The sequence below is a fragment of the Pristiophorus japonicus genome, chromosome 8 (assembly GCF_044704955.1).
Source record: "Pristiophorus japonicus isolate sPriJap1 chromosome 8, sPriJap1.hap1, whole genome shotgun sequence".
Classification (NCBI taxonomy): Eukaryota; Metazoa; Chordata; class Chondrichthyes; family Pristiophoridae; genus Pristiophorus; species Pristiophorus japonicus.
Genome location: NC_091984.1, coordinates 75305086 through 75319419, shown reverse-complemented (window position 1 = coordinate 75319419; position 14334 = coordinate 75305086). Strand labels below are relative to the sequence as shown.

General features: G+C 46.6%; 1 protein-coding gene and 1 long non-coding RNA gene across 2 annotated transcripts in view; one reads left to right on the top strand and one right to left on the bottom strand.

Annotated features, from left to right (window-relative positions):
* The window catches only part of LOC139268578 (uncharacterized), a 128674-nt gene extending 115183 nt beyond the window's left edge, over positions 1-13491 (bottom strand). The window contains exon 1 of the long non-coding RNA XR_011594064.1: positions 13326-13491. This is a non-coding gene — a long non-coding RNA (uncharacterized lncRNA). The remainder of the gene's footprint in view (positions 1-13325) is intronic.
* A 127-nt stretch (positions 13492-13618) lies between these two features.
* The window catches only part of LOC139268577 (uncharacterized), a 64363-nt gene continuing 63647 nt past the window's right edge, over positions 13619-14334 (top strand). The window contains exon 1 of the mRNA XM_070886939.1: positions 13619-13758. The gene's annotated coding sequence lies outside the window, so the exon portion shown is untranslated. The remainder of the gene's footprint in view (positions 13759-14334) is intronic.

The following is a 14334-nucleotide window of genomic DNA, read 5'->3' as shown; positions in this document are numbered from 1 at the left end:
AGAAGCGATACCCTGCAAATTGCAAATTGCCAAAAGTTGCTGGATGATTTGTGCTGCTCCGCTGTTAGCTTCATGAAAACAGCTTCTCGCCCATAACCTCCCCATGAGTTTCATGAAGTTGCTGCATTTGCACATTAATTTCCCAAGTCTAGTAACTAACAGTGAAAGTATCCTTTTAACAACATGATCATTGCTAATGACTGCCCATCAACCTCTCTGGCCCAGAAAGTGAACAATTGAAAGTTAGGAGTTTCACTCCTTTAGGGTGTGAATTGTTATTGGAGATTTTTAAAAAGTCAAATTTTATTTTTTTCTTGCTTTTCCACTTTCTCTTTTTCTCTCTTAATCCAAATTTCTCTTCCCCTCTCTTTTAATTCATCCTTCTTCTCAGTCCTCCCTGTTTAATTCTCGATCCTTCTATCTCAGTGGCTAAGAAATTGTACTGTTTGTCCTGTTGTTCACCAAGGTGCCAGATGCCCTGATTTCCTTGCAACAGCTGACACTTCCAGCAACCTTGTGGGCAAAAACATTTTTGAGCTGAAGAGTGCAAGAACAAGTCTAACTAACAGGACATGCTGTGAGATGTCTGCGCCAGCAAACTCTAGGTAATTCACTGTTACAATAGAAAATATTATTGTATAGCAAATGTATGCAATAAAATTATCTTCAAGATTTACTTTAGATTGTCTTTATGGACATGTGGGGTTAGATTTTCAACATACCACCTGAGTGTAAAACTGAGTGAATGGAAAGTAAAATTAGCCACGGTGTAAAGGGGGCGCCCAATTCAATGCTGTTAGTGTCCCACCGGGCGGGTTAGGTTAAAGTTACCCTCTATAGTGTGTATTAAAGGAGATTTCCCATTGTAGGACTTGAATATTGTTGTTGTAGTTTACTAATGTTTCCTAATTTGAAGGGACAGAATAGCATTCAAGAACCATGCTGGTGAACAAGTATCAATTCTCATTCCCTAATTTAGACTTTATCGAACTGAAAGGAAGTATTCAACAATATGAGAGTTATTATGTGTACATTTTATTTAAATATCTGGTGTGCTTTGAAGCACTTTTATGGCAATTTCAGTATCCACTAAGTAAATATGCAAGTTGTCTGTTGGAGAGCAACATCACAAACTAATGAGAAAGGATGCAGGCAACAGCTCTTATGAATTATTTTATTAAAACCAAAAGGCATAATGTTTCTGTTTTCCAATAGTGCTTCAAGTGCCAGCAATACAAGTTAGGAGTCAAGACAAAATCAGTACAAAATGACATTTATATTAAAAAAACTAGTAACACATGGCAGGGATTGCATAATATTTTCTGCTGTTGCACTTCCGTTGGTACCACGCAAACACTGCTGGAACAAACTTTAGCAACTTTTATGAAGGTTACTGAGATTTATAAAGGCGGTTTAAACAAATAATGTAGGTTATTGATCTACAATCAGAGTTATGACCAAGGTTATTCTACAGAAAAGCATCTGGCATAAGCATGTTTAATAGTTTGGCAGTGGTCAATAAGAACACTAGGCAGTTGTTATTGCATTATACATAGAATTACATAGGATATACGGCACAGAAACAGGCCATTCGGCCCCACCAGTCCATGCCAGCTTTTATGCTCCACTGGAGCCTCCTCTCATCGTTCCTCATCTAAATCCTCTATCAGCATAACCCTCTATTCCCTTCTCCCTCATATGCTTGTCAAGCCTTCCCTTAAATGCATCTATACTATTTGCTTCAACCTCTCCCTGTGGTAGCAAGTGCCACATTCTCACCACTCTTTGGGTAAAAAAGTTTCTTCTGAATTCCCTATTGGGTTTCTTGGTGACTATCTTATATTGATATCTGGAAGAGCAAACTAGAGGCTAAGAGAAGTGAGGTCATGTATTTGTGCCAATAGTGCTTCTCTGCCATGCTTTAGTACTTCGGCAAGAATTCCATCTGCCCCTGTTGCCTTGTTATTCTTCAGCTGCCGGATGGCCTTTCCTACCTCGTGCCAGGCTGGGGTTGTGCTGAGATGGTGGTCGGTAGCATGCTGCGGGATGGAGTCGAGGGCACTCGCATCGAAGACAGAGTCTCGGTTAAGAAGATACTAGAAATGCTTCTTCTAATGGGCACTGACAGCCTCTCTGTCCTTGAGGAGTACCTCACCGTTCTTGGCCAACAAGTGAGGTAGGGCCTTGGGCGCTTGGGCCGTAGGTGGTCTTGACTGCACTGAAGAATCCACGCACGTCGTGGTTGGGACTTAACTGCTGAATCTCCTGTGCTTTCTCCACCCACCATCTGTTTTTTTAAGGTCGCGGGTTTTTTGTTGGACCTCGACCTTCAGCTGTCTGTAGAGCTGCTTCCTTGCTCTCATGTTGGGTTGCTGTTTTAAATTCAGAAATGCCTTGCGCTTGCGACTAATTAGCTTCTGGATCTCCTGGTCGTTCTCGTCAAACCAGTCTTGGTGTTTCCTGGTCAAGTGATCGAGCGTCTCTTCACAGGTGCTGGTTATGGAGGCTTTGAGGGCAGCCCAGCCATCATCAACACCTTCACCAAGGCGTATGAGAGCATGGATCTTACGCTAAACATCTGTAAGACAAAGGTCCTCGACCACCACACAGCACTGCCCCCCGATTATCAAAATCCACGACGAGGCCTTGGACAACGTGGACCATTTGCTATACCTCGGGAGCCTACTGTCAGCAAGACATTGACGACGAGGTCCAACACCGCCTTCAGTGCAGCCTTCGGTTGCCTGAGGAAGAGAGTGTTTGAAGACTAGGACCTCAAATCTGGCACCAAGCTTATGATCTACAGGGCAGTAGTGATACCCACCCTCCTATATGGCTCAGAGATGTGGACTACAGCAGACACTTCAAAATGCTGGAGAAGTACCACCAGCGCTGCCTCCGCAAGATCCTGCAAATCTATTGGCAGGATAAATGCACCAACATCAGTGTTCTCACTCAGGCCAACATCCCCAGCATCGAAGCATTGACCACTCTCGATCAGCTCCGTTGGGCGGGCCACATCGTCTGCATGCCCGACACGAGACTCCCAAAGCAAGCGCTCTATGCGGAGCTCAACATGGCATGCAAGCAAGAGGTGGGCAGAGGAAATGCTTCAAGGACACCCTCAAAGCATCCTTGATAAAGTGCAAATCCCCACCGACTCCTGGGAATCCCTGGCCCACAACCGCCCAAAATGGAGGAAGAACATTCGGGAGGGCGCTGAGCTCCTCGAGTCCCCTTGCTGAGAACAAGCAGAAACCAAGCGTAGACAGCGGAAGGAGCATGTGTCAACCCAGGCTCCCCACCCACCCTTTCCTTCAACCACTGTCTGTCCAGCATCTGTGACAGAGACTGTAGGTCCTGCATTGGACTCCTCAGTCACCTGAGAACTCACTTTTAGAGTGGAAGCACGTCATCCTCGACTCCCAGAGATTGCCTATGATGATGATGATGCTCTTCCACACAAGTGGAAGCATTCTCTCTGTATCCACGCTATCAAAACCTTTCATAATTATTAGGTCACTCCTCAGCCTTTTTTTTTTCAAGAGAAGAGACCCAGCTTGTTCATCCTTTCCTGATTGTAGACCCTCACATTTCAGGCATCATCCTTGTAAATCTTCTCTGCACCCTCTTCACTGCCTCTATATCCTTTTTATAATATGGTGACCAGAACTGTACACAGTACTCTGGTAAGCGTGGTTTAAACTAAGGTTCGATACAGGTTTAGTATAACCTCCCTACTTTTCAAATTCTATACCTCTAGAAATAAACCGTGTGCTTGGTTTGCTTTTTTTACGGCCTTGCTAACCTGTGTCGCAACTTTTAGTGATTTGTGTATTTGTACTCAGAGATCCCTTTGTTCCTCTAACTGTTGTCACTCTTCATCATTAAGATGGAGAGTGACATAGTTAATTCAGAGACTAAGGTCCTGAACTTAAAGAAAGGAAACTTCGACGGTATGAGGCATGAATTGTCCAGGATAGACTGGAGAATGATACTTAAAGGGTTGACGGAGGATAGGCAATGGCAGACACTTAAATATCACATGGATGAACTAAAACAATTGTACATCCCTGTGTGGCGTAAGAATAAAAAAAAGGGAAGGTGGCTCAACCGTGGCTAACAAGGGAAATTAGGGAAAGTGTTAAGTCCAAGGAAGAGGCATATAAATTGGCCAGAAAAAGCAGTTAACCTGAGGACTGGGAGAAATTTAGAATCCAGCAGAGGAGGACTAAGGGTTTAATGAGGAGGGGGGAAATAGAGTACGAGAGTAAGCTTGCAGGGAACATAAAAACTGACTTCAATAGCTTTTATAGATATGTGAAGAGAAAAAGATTAGTGAATGTAGGTCCCTTGCAGTTAGAATCAGGTGAATTCATAATGGGGAACAAGGAAATGGCAGACCAATTGAATAAATACTTTGGCTCGGTCTTCACGAAGGAAGACACAAATAACCTCCCAAAATTACTAGGGGACCAAGGGTCTAGCAAGAAAGGGGAACTGAGGGAAATCCTTATTAGTCAGGAAATGGTGTTAGGGAAACTGAAGGCCGATAATTTCCCAGGGCCTGATAGTCTGCATCCCAGAGTACTTAAGGAAGTGGCCCTAGAAATAGTAGGCGCATTGGTGGTCATTTTCCAACATTCCATGGACTCTGGTTCAGTTCCTATGGATTGAAGGGTAGCTAATGGAACACCACTTTTTAAAAAAGGAGGGAGAGAGAAAACAGGGAATTCTAGACCGGTTAGCCTGACATCGGTGGTGGGGAAAATGCTGGAATCAATTACTAAAGATGTAATAGCAGCTCATTTGGAAAGCAGTGACAGGATCGGTCCAAGTCAGCATGGATTTGTGAAAGGGAAATCATGCTTGACAAATCTTCTAGAGTTTTTTTGAGGATGTAACTAGGAGGAGACAGTGAATAGAGAGTTCACTGCAAACACTTCCAAAGAGCATACAGCTCAAAAGTCTCTTCCCAACCCTGACGGCTTCAGCTTCTGACACTGGAAGTGTTTATATCACTTCTGCAGCTGTTAACTAGCCAAAGCAAGAGAGTCACTGAGAACCCGACACACTTACCTGCCGTGAAGCCGGAGATACGGCAAAGCCGTCAAAAGATTGGTAAAATTGTAAGTGCCTACTTTTAAGCCCCTTTAACTAGCATTTAAGTATCTTTTAATGATGTTAATTACCTCTCCCACCATTTGCTGTCGGGTCTGCTATCCGAACGCAGATCGAACAGCTGAGAAACTCACAGAGGCGGGATCTTGACCTGCTGTCAATCAAAGCCATTTTGACAACGTGCCAGCACTTGCAGGGCTGGGAAAATTCTGGCCATTGTGTTTTCTGCTGTTTCTTCCTCATCTTACCCTCAACATACTCATCTCAGCCATGGAGCCTATCTGCTGACTTTAAAGAGCGAAGGTGGGGGCCATACCAGGGAGAACGACCAGGCTGACAGAGAGCAAAAGTTTTACTTGAAGAAAAGGACATCAAAGTTGGAGGTGAGGGAGTGGTTGAGCAGATCAACAATTACAGATGTATCATGGCGTATTTAAGAAAAATAATTCTTGAGATGTGGGTGTTTTGCTAGAAAGGCTGGCATTTATTGCCCATCCCTAGTTGCCCGAGAAGGTGGCGATAGACCATCTTGAATTGCTGCAGTCTGTGTGGTGAAGGTATTCTTTGTCGTGGTTTTATACAATGGAGTGGTTTGCTCGGTCACTTCAAAGGGCAGCTAAAAGTCAATCACATTGGGATGGGATGGAGTCACATATAGGCTAGACTAGGAGATGACAGCAGGTTTACTTTCCCAAAGGACATTAGTGAACCAGTTGGGTTGTTGCGACAATCTGACAGCTTCATGGTCAACTTTTTTTGTTAATTTACAGATTTTTTAAAACTGAATTCAAATTCTCAATTGAACTGGTGGTATTTCAACTCTCGATCTCCAGATTATTAGTCCAGTAATATAACCACTACACTACTGTACCAAAGGTAATGGCAGTCAAATGTTTGAAAATACACTTGTATGTGACTTAGGGGAGAGTTTTACCGGGACGGATGCAGAAGGTTGGAACGGGTTAGGGGGATTTGGGAGGTGCAAGGAAGTGGTCGGAAAAGCCCTTAACCGTGATCGAGACAATGGCAATAGAGAGACCACATGAGTTGGCAATGTCAAGGGGCTGGCTGTGAATATTGGTGGAGAATTTATATAGAGGGAGAGGTTATGAGAGGCAGGGCCGTGAAAACAGAGGAGCGAGGACAAAGCGAGTTGAAATGGAGATTGAAATCACTGAGGGTGAGGAGTCACTCAGTGCAGAGGCTAAGGGAAGGAAGGAAAAAGGATATCTCGGTGAGAAAGCTGGGGTGGTGTCTTGGTGAGAAACTTCAAGGCAATCTAATTGTAGACTTTAAAGTAATTTATGTCATCAAGATTATGAAGGGAATTGGCAAAGTTCATCTAAGCAAGGTATTTACCACGTTGAAGGTTTAAATTGCAAGTAGCTTAGAGTCTGCGATTGGATGTTTTGTTGACTGTATTCAGAGTGCATTATCTGTTTTGAGGCATAAATTAAATACATATTGGCCAAGAATTTGCTAGAGCAGGGTATCTCGTGGCTTGCCCAGTTAGTTCAGACTTTTTCCTACTGCCTTCAGCTCAATTTGCTATTTTTTTGTCAGTTGCTGGAAGTGCAACAGACTATCTGGGACCTTGGTGTACGACAGGACCAACAACCTATCTCCTTAACCAATGAGATTTAAGAATTGAGGAAGGACTGAGAATTTGGGTAAATTCAGCATCAAATCAGATATGGAAAGAGAAATAAAAAGAGGGAAATAAAGATTGGATTAAGAGAGAGGGAAAACAATGACATAAAAAGTAAGAAATAAATTAAAATAAATGTAAAATTTGGCATTTTTAAATCTCCAACAATTCACTGCTGGAAGAAATGAGACTCCACACTTGTCCATTGTCTGAGGCTGATTGGCAGTCATTAGTAAATTATCACATTATTAAAAAGGTACTTAAAGCTGTTAATTACTAGAATTAACTCTGATGAATTTAATGGTCAATTAAAGTGCAAATGCAGCAATTTCATGAAACATACAACAACTTGTATTTATATAACGCCTTTAACGTAGTGAAACATCCCAAGGCACTTCACAGGAGTATTATGCGCTAAAAATTTGACACCGAGCCGCATAAGGAGAAATTAGCACAGGTGACCAAAAGCTTGGTCAAAGAGGTATGTTTTAAGGATCGTCTTGAAGGAGGAAAGAGAGGTAGAGAGGTTTAGGCAAGGAATTCCAGAGCTTGACGCCAAGTCAATAGAAGGCACGGCCACCAATAGTTGAGTGATTACAATCAGGGATGCTCAGGAGGGCAGAATTAGAGGAGCGCAGACATCTCGGGGGGGTTGTGGGGCTGGAGGAGATTACAGAGATGGGGAGGGGCGAGGTCATGGAGGGATTTGAAAATAAGGATGAGAATTTTGAAATCGAGGCATTGCTTAACCGGAAGCAAACGTAGGTCAGCAAATACAGGGGTGATGGGTGAGCGGGACTTGGTGCAAGCAAGGACATAGGCAGCTGAGTTTTGGACCATCTCTAGTTTACGAAGAGTAGAATGTGGGAGGCCAGCCAGTAGTGCGTTGAAATAGTCAAGTTTAGAGGTAACAAAGGAATGGATGAGGGGTTCCGCAGCAGATGAGCTGAGGCAAGGGCGGAGACGGGCGATATTACGGAGGTGGTACTAGGCGGTCTTAGTTATGCTGTGGATATGTGGTCGAAAGCTCATTTCAGGGTTAAATATAACACCAAGGTTGCGAACAGTCTGGTTCAGCCTCAGACAGGGGTTGGGGAGAGGGATGGAATCAAGGGAACGGAGTTTGTGGCAGGGACCGAAAACAATGGCTTCGGTCTCCCCAATATTCAATTGGAGAAAATTTCTGCTCATCCAGAACTGGATGTCAGACAAGCAATCCGACAAGTTAGAGACCATAGAGGGGTTGAGAGAAGTTATAGTGAGGTAGAGCTGGGTGTCATCAGCATACATGTGGAAACTGACGCTGTGTTTCCGGATGATGTCGCCAAGGGGCAACATGTAAATGAGAAATAAGAGGGGGCCAAGGATAGATCCTTGGTGGATACCAGAGGTAACGATGCGGGGGCCGGAAGAGAAGCTGTTGCAGGTGATTCTCTGGCTACGATTAGATAGATAAGAATGGAACCAGGCGAGTGCAGTCCCACCCAGATGGACAACAATGGAGAGGCGTGGGAGAAGGATAGAGTGGTCAACCATGTCAAAGGCTGCAGACAAGTCAAGAAGGACGAGGAGGGATAGTTTACCTTTGTCACAGTCACAAAGGATATCATTTGTGACTTTGATGAGAGCCGTTTTGGTACTGTGGCAGGTGCGGAAACCGGATTGGAGGGATTCAAACATGGGAAAGATGGGCATGGATTTGGGAGGCGACAACATGTTCAAGGACTTTAGAGAAGAAGGGAGGTTGGAGCTGGGGAAGTAGTTTGCAAGGACAAGGGATCGAGGGTTAGTTTTTTGTGGAGATGGGTGATGACGGCAGATTGTCAGCTAACATGGGAGCCAGAATAGGAAGTTGGGTGGTCAGCATTTTGGTGGGAATAGGGTCAAGGGAGCAGGAAGTGGGTCTCATGGACAGGATGAGCTCAAAGGTCAAGAGAGGAGATTGGAGAGAAACTGGAGAAAGACGTGAGGTCAGGGTTACGGCAGGGGTCTTCCTTAGAGGAAGTTTGGGGAGGTTAAGCGTGCAATGTCATTTTCGTAAAGCTAATGGCGGAGTGGCATAAATCATCCAGCAACTTGTGCCAATTTGCAATTTATAGGGTATCTCTTCCTCACCGCAAGGTGCTGGCCAATATGCACGTGACGCATGGCATTACTTTTTCAGCAAATTTACAACTCTTACTCCTTTCTCATTTTACTAAACTATTTCCTCATATTTTAGGTGTTTTAATGGAATGTATCATTCAAATACCAAGAGGATGATCTTTTTGAGAAATCCATCTAATTGGCCCCTCAGCACAAATTACAGTGTCTGCTGCAATGGGATTGCTCATGAATTCCTTCCAGGGCTTATACCTTTTGGATGGAAAAGCGTTCCTCGTAAACATTTAAATATATTCAAATGATATATCTGTGTGCATATTAAGATATCTTCACAAATTCCAGCCCAACAAATACAAAACAAGTGTCATTTTGCAGCTCCTACATCACACCAGTCGGGTTACACTCATTTTACGTAACTTGCACCGATCCATCAGTTGTAATTTGTGCCACATTATGCCGGATTTTGCAGTAGGAATAACGGTGAGGTTAACAGCACACACAGTTATTAATATGGAAATCTGACAGCAACTTCAGACAACCAATTTAAAGGCAGAAATCAGGTAGCTGCTGTCCGAGATGCCCTGCTTCTCCAAAAACCGCGATAATAGCATCTCTCCGAGAGACTTGCCATTCAAATATATTGAATGGCGTGAAGTTGCTGTACTTAACTAGTACATATTAAGTAAAGTCACCAGAAAACATTATGGGTTGTCCATTCCAGTGTAAGTACCGTGGATGAGTCAGCGACCGTCGGGGTAGCAGCTCTCTAGGGAGCTCCCCTGCTAAACAGCAGCTCGGCCACCACCGCCTAAACCAGCCCTAGCCCTAATAGACCCCAATTGGGGGTCTTAAAGAATTCAATCCCCACCCTAACCCCAACCCCGCGAATCCCAAAAGTTCAGGCCTACCTCAGGCCTCCCGCCACACCGCACATCGGCGTCTCCCAGCTGGTCCTCCTGCTGCGACTCGACGCGGCCTGGGCCTCCCGGCTGGACCTCCTGCTGCGACTCGGCGCGACTTGGTCCTCCCGCTGGACCTCCTGCAGTGCCTAGACCTCCCGGCTGGACCTCCTGCAGCGACTGGACCTGGCTATTGGGCCTCCACCTCCTCCTCCTCCCCAACCCGCCCCCCACCCCCCCAACCTGGACCTCTCCTTCCCCACTGATGGCCTGGCCTCCTCTCCTCCTCCAGCACGTGGTGAGTATAATGGCTGTGACCCCCCTGCCCCGCCATTCTGAACCGCAGTGCACCGCTGGCGCCCCCCCCCAATGCCTGCCCCAACTAAGCCTTGGACCACCTACCACCAGAGGCGCTACCCAGCACCGAGCCTGCGGCCAACACCTCACTGTAGGCAATTAGGCCCAAAAAGCAGTGCCCGGTCTCCAGTCGTCCTGGACCCCCTTGCCACTGGACCAAGACCTCGCTCAGCTAAACCCGTGTGGTAACCGGCGTGCAACGATCACCCCACGTTAAAAGAAATCACGCACAGGCATCTTCCACTCCTCTAACATGAAGTTTGGGACCTGGAACGTCAAGACACTCATGGACAACCCCAACAGCGACAGACCGGAACGCCGCACTGCCATAGTTGCCTGGGAATTTAGACGCTTCGATATCGACATCGCAGCCCTAAGCGAAACCCGGCGGGCAGGGGAAGGCCAGTTCAAGGAACAAGGTGGAGGTTACACCTTCTTCTGGAAAGGGAAACCAGAGGCAGAACGCCGCCTCCACTGTTTCGGCTTTGCCATCAAAAACGAACTGGTCAACCGCCTCAACGACTCCCCCTGTGGCACTAACCAACGGCCCATGACGCTTCGACTCACCCTATCCCGGAACCAGAGCGCCACAGTCATCAGTGCTTACTCCCCAACACTCAATGTAACAGATGAGGCCAAAGAGGGCTTTTACTCCAACCTCGAAAAATCCCTGACCTGTGTCCCCGCGGGCGACAAACTGATCCTCCTCGGTGACTTCAACGCCAGGGTCGGCAGGGACACAGACCTCTTGGGAGGCGTGATTGGCAGAAAGGGGGTAGGGAAAGCCAACTTCCGTGGTACCCTACTCCTGATAAAATGTCTTGTCATCACCAACACCTTGTTCCACCAGAGGGACAAATACAAGGTATCATGGCAACACCCTCACTCCAAACACTGACACCTGCTCAACTATGTCATCTTCCGAGCCAGGGATCGCAAGGATGTGTGCATCACCCATGAATGACAGGAGCTGATGACTGCTGGACGGACCACCGCCTAATCCAATCCATCATTGACATCAACATAGCCCCAAAGCAGAGGGGGCAGCAGAAGCAGTGTTGCAAAAAAGTCAATGCCGGGGCACTTAAGGGCCCAGCTAAGAGAGCCCTTTACAGTCAGCACCTCACAGCTAACCTGGCGTGCCTTGATGACTCCGAGATGCAGAATGTCCACAGCGCTTGGTCTGCCCTCCAAGCCTCCATAACCAGTGTCTGCAAGGAGGCGCTCGGTCACTCAACCAGGAAACACCAGGACTGGTTTGATGAGAATGATCAGGAGATTCAAGAACTAATAGATTGCAAGCGCAGGGCATTTATGAGCCTTAAACAGCAATGCAACTCGGGAGCAGCATTGCAGCATTACAGACGGTTAAAGGCTAAGGTCCAACAAAAAACCCGGGACCTAAAGAATAGGTAGTGTGTGGAGAAAGCACAGGAGATACAGCAGCTGGCCGACAACCATGATGTGCGAGGATTCTTCACCGCAGACCAAACTCCCAAGGTCCCACCCCACTCCTCGCCAAGAACGGGGAAACATTCATCAAGGACACCGAGGCAGTCAGGGCCCGCTGGAAGGAACACTTCGAAGATCTCCTCAATCGAGACTCTGCCTTTGACTCGAGTGTTCTCGACTTCATTCCTCAGCATGATACCCACCACCACCTCAGCGAGACCCCAACACTGCACGAGGTAGAAAAGGCCATAAGACAGTTAACAAAAAAGGCTACAAGAGCGGATGGAATCCTTGCTGAAGCACTGAAGTATGGCGGAGAGGCGCGAATACACAACCTCATCTCTCTCATTTGGAGGGAGGAGAGCATGCCAGGAGATCTTAAGATGCATTGATCGTGACCATCTTTAAAAAAGGGGACAAGTCCGACTGTGGCAACTACAGAGGAATCTTCCTGCTAGCAACCATTGGGAAAGTAGTCGATAGAGTTCTACTCAACCGTCTTCTCCCCGTGGCCGAGGAGCTCCTCCCGGAGTCGCAGTGCGGATTTCGTCCCCTCCGGAGCACAACGGACATGATTTTTGCAGCGCGACAGCTGCAGGAAAAATGCAGGGAACAGCGCCAGCCCTTATACACGGCCTTCTTCGACCTTAAAAAGGCCTTTGACACGGTCAACCGCGAGGGTCTATGGAGCCCTCAAAAGTACGTCATAATCCTCCGCCTGCTCCACGATCACATGCAAGCCGTGATCCTTACCAACAGATCCATCACAGACCCAATTCACAACCGGACCGGGGTCAAGCAGGGTTGCGTCATCGCCCCAACCCTCTTCTCAATCTTCCTCGCTGCCATGTTCCACCTCACAGTTGATAAATTCCCCACTGGAGTGGAACTAAACTACAGAACCAGTGGGAAGCTGTTCAACCTTCGCCGTCTCCAGGCCAGGTTCAAGACCACTCTAACCTCTGTCGTCGATTAATTAAATGCAATTTTAATTAATTTTAAATATGTGATTTTCTTTATTTATTTGATGTCTAGATGTATTTTGGGGGCATTCCCATTCATTCTTTTGGGGTTTCTGTACATACGGAATCCCCATAAATATGAATGGGGATTGCCTCCTTTCATTTGCTGGCCTGGCCCACATGATCCCAGGGGTGCTTGTGAACCGCCTGCGCACCTGGGTACGTAGGCTCTACCTGCAGGTACCTGGACAGCCCCAGAACCGCAAATCTCTGTACCTCCTGGACCATCAGGTACGTGGGCATTTTATTTGCGGATCGGAGGTATTTCCCCGTGGGAAGCCTCCTACCACAAATTCAGGGCCAATATAAAAATGATCTAGGGACACTGGAGCGGGTGCAAAAAAGATTTACAAGGATGATACCAAAACTGCATGGTTATACATGTCAGGAAAGGACGATCAGGCTGGGTCTCTTTTCTCTTTAAGAGAGGGCTGAGGGGTGACCTAATACAGGTCTTTAAAATTCTGAAAGGTTTTGATATAGTGGATACAGAGAGAATGTTTCCACTTCTGGGGCAGAGTAAAACTAGAGGCCATCAATACAAGATAGTCACCAAGAAATTAAATAGGAAGCAGGGAGCTGCAATAAAGAGAGAAAATGCTGGAAAACCAGCAGCTCAGGCAGCATCTGTGGAGAGAGATAAAGAGAGTTAAGCATTGGAGGTCGGTGACCTTTCCTCAGAGCTGTGTTTACTTATCACTATTAAAAAAGAAAGTTGCTCACTTTCAGCACCGTTGCTCCCCCGACCGTTTAAAGTCAGGAGCATTAAAATCCCAAGCTTTCTCTCGCTGTGACATGCCTGCGAGAAAGCGAGGTTGTGTTTTTATATATATCGGAGCAGTGATCGAGAAAAGCGCGTTTCGAAAGTTGCGTTTGGTGTGAGCGGAGTTTGGCTGAGCAGAGACACTGTAGTGTAGCCCGGGAACACAGCCTCCATCTTCCAACTGCTCAACCGCCGCCCGCCTCGCTCACACACACACACACACACACACCAAGCTCCATACCCACACTGAACAGCGGCTCCTGGCAGGCCGAGAGAGAGAGAGAGAAGAGAGAAGAGAGAAGAAAAAGGAAAAAAGAAAAAAGAAAAGAAAAGAGCGGCGTTTGCCCCACAGTCCGAGTCTTTGGTCTCTGGCACAACTCACCACCGCTCCTGGTAAGATTCACTCGGACCACCAGGGAACAACTTCCACCACCCCGGCGCCTCCGCCTCTTGTGTTCGCGCCCACCCTCGGCGAGCTGAAGTGCCAGTCCGCTTACAATGCATCCAAACTGGGGGCAGAATCACAATGGCCCGCTCCACCGGCCCTGTGTTTGTTTGGGGTGGCTGGCTGCCCACGTGTGAATTGGTATCAGGCAGGAAAGTGCCGATCCGAGCAAGATGTGTCGGATCTAAACATCAATGTTTGTGAAGATGCGGGTTTTTTTCCCTCTCGAAGCAATTGCCATTAATACTGCAAAGGCAAAATACTGCGGACGCTGGAAATCTGAAATATATAAACAAAATGCTTAGCAGGCCAAGCAGCATCTGTGGAGAGAAACAGTAACCGACATCAAACATTAACTCTGGTCCTCTCTCCACAGATATATACCATTTAATATTCGGTTGTTTTTGGAAAAAATATGCAAATATCGAATAATAGTGAATCACAGTTCTCCGCATATTGTGTAGTCATACTGGCCTTGTTTTCTACACAGGACAATCACACCTGTTCTGTTGTAAGTGGCTTGT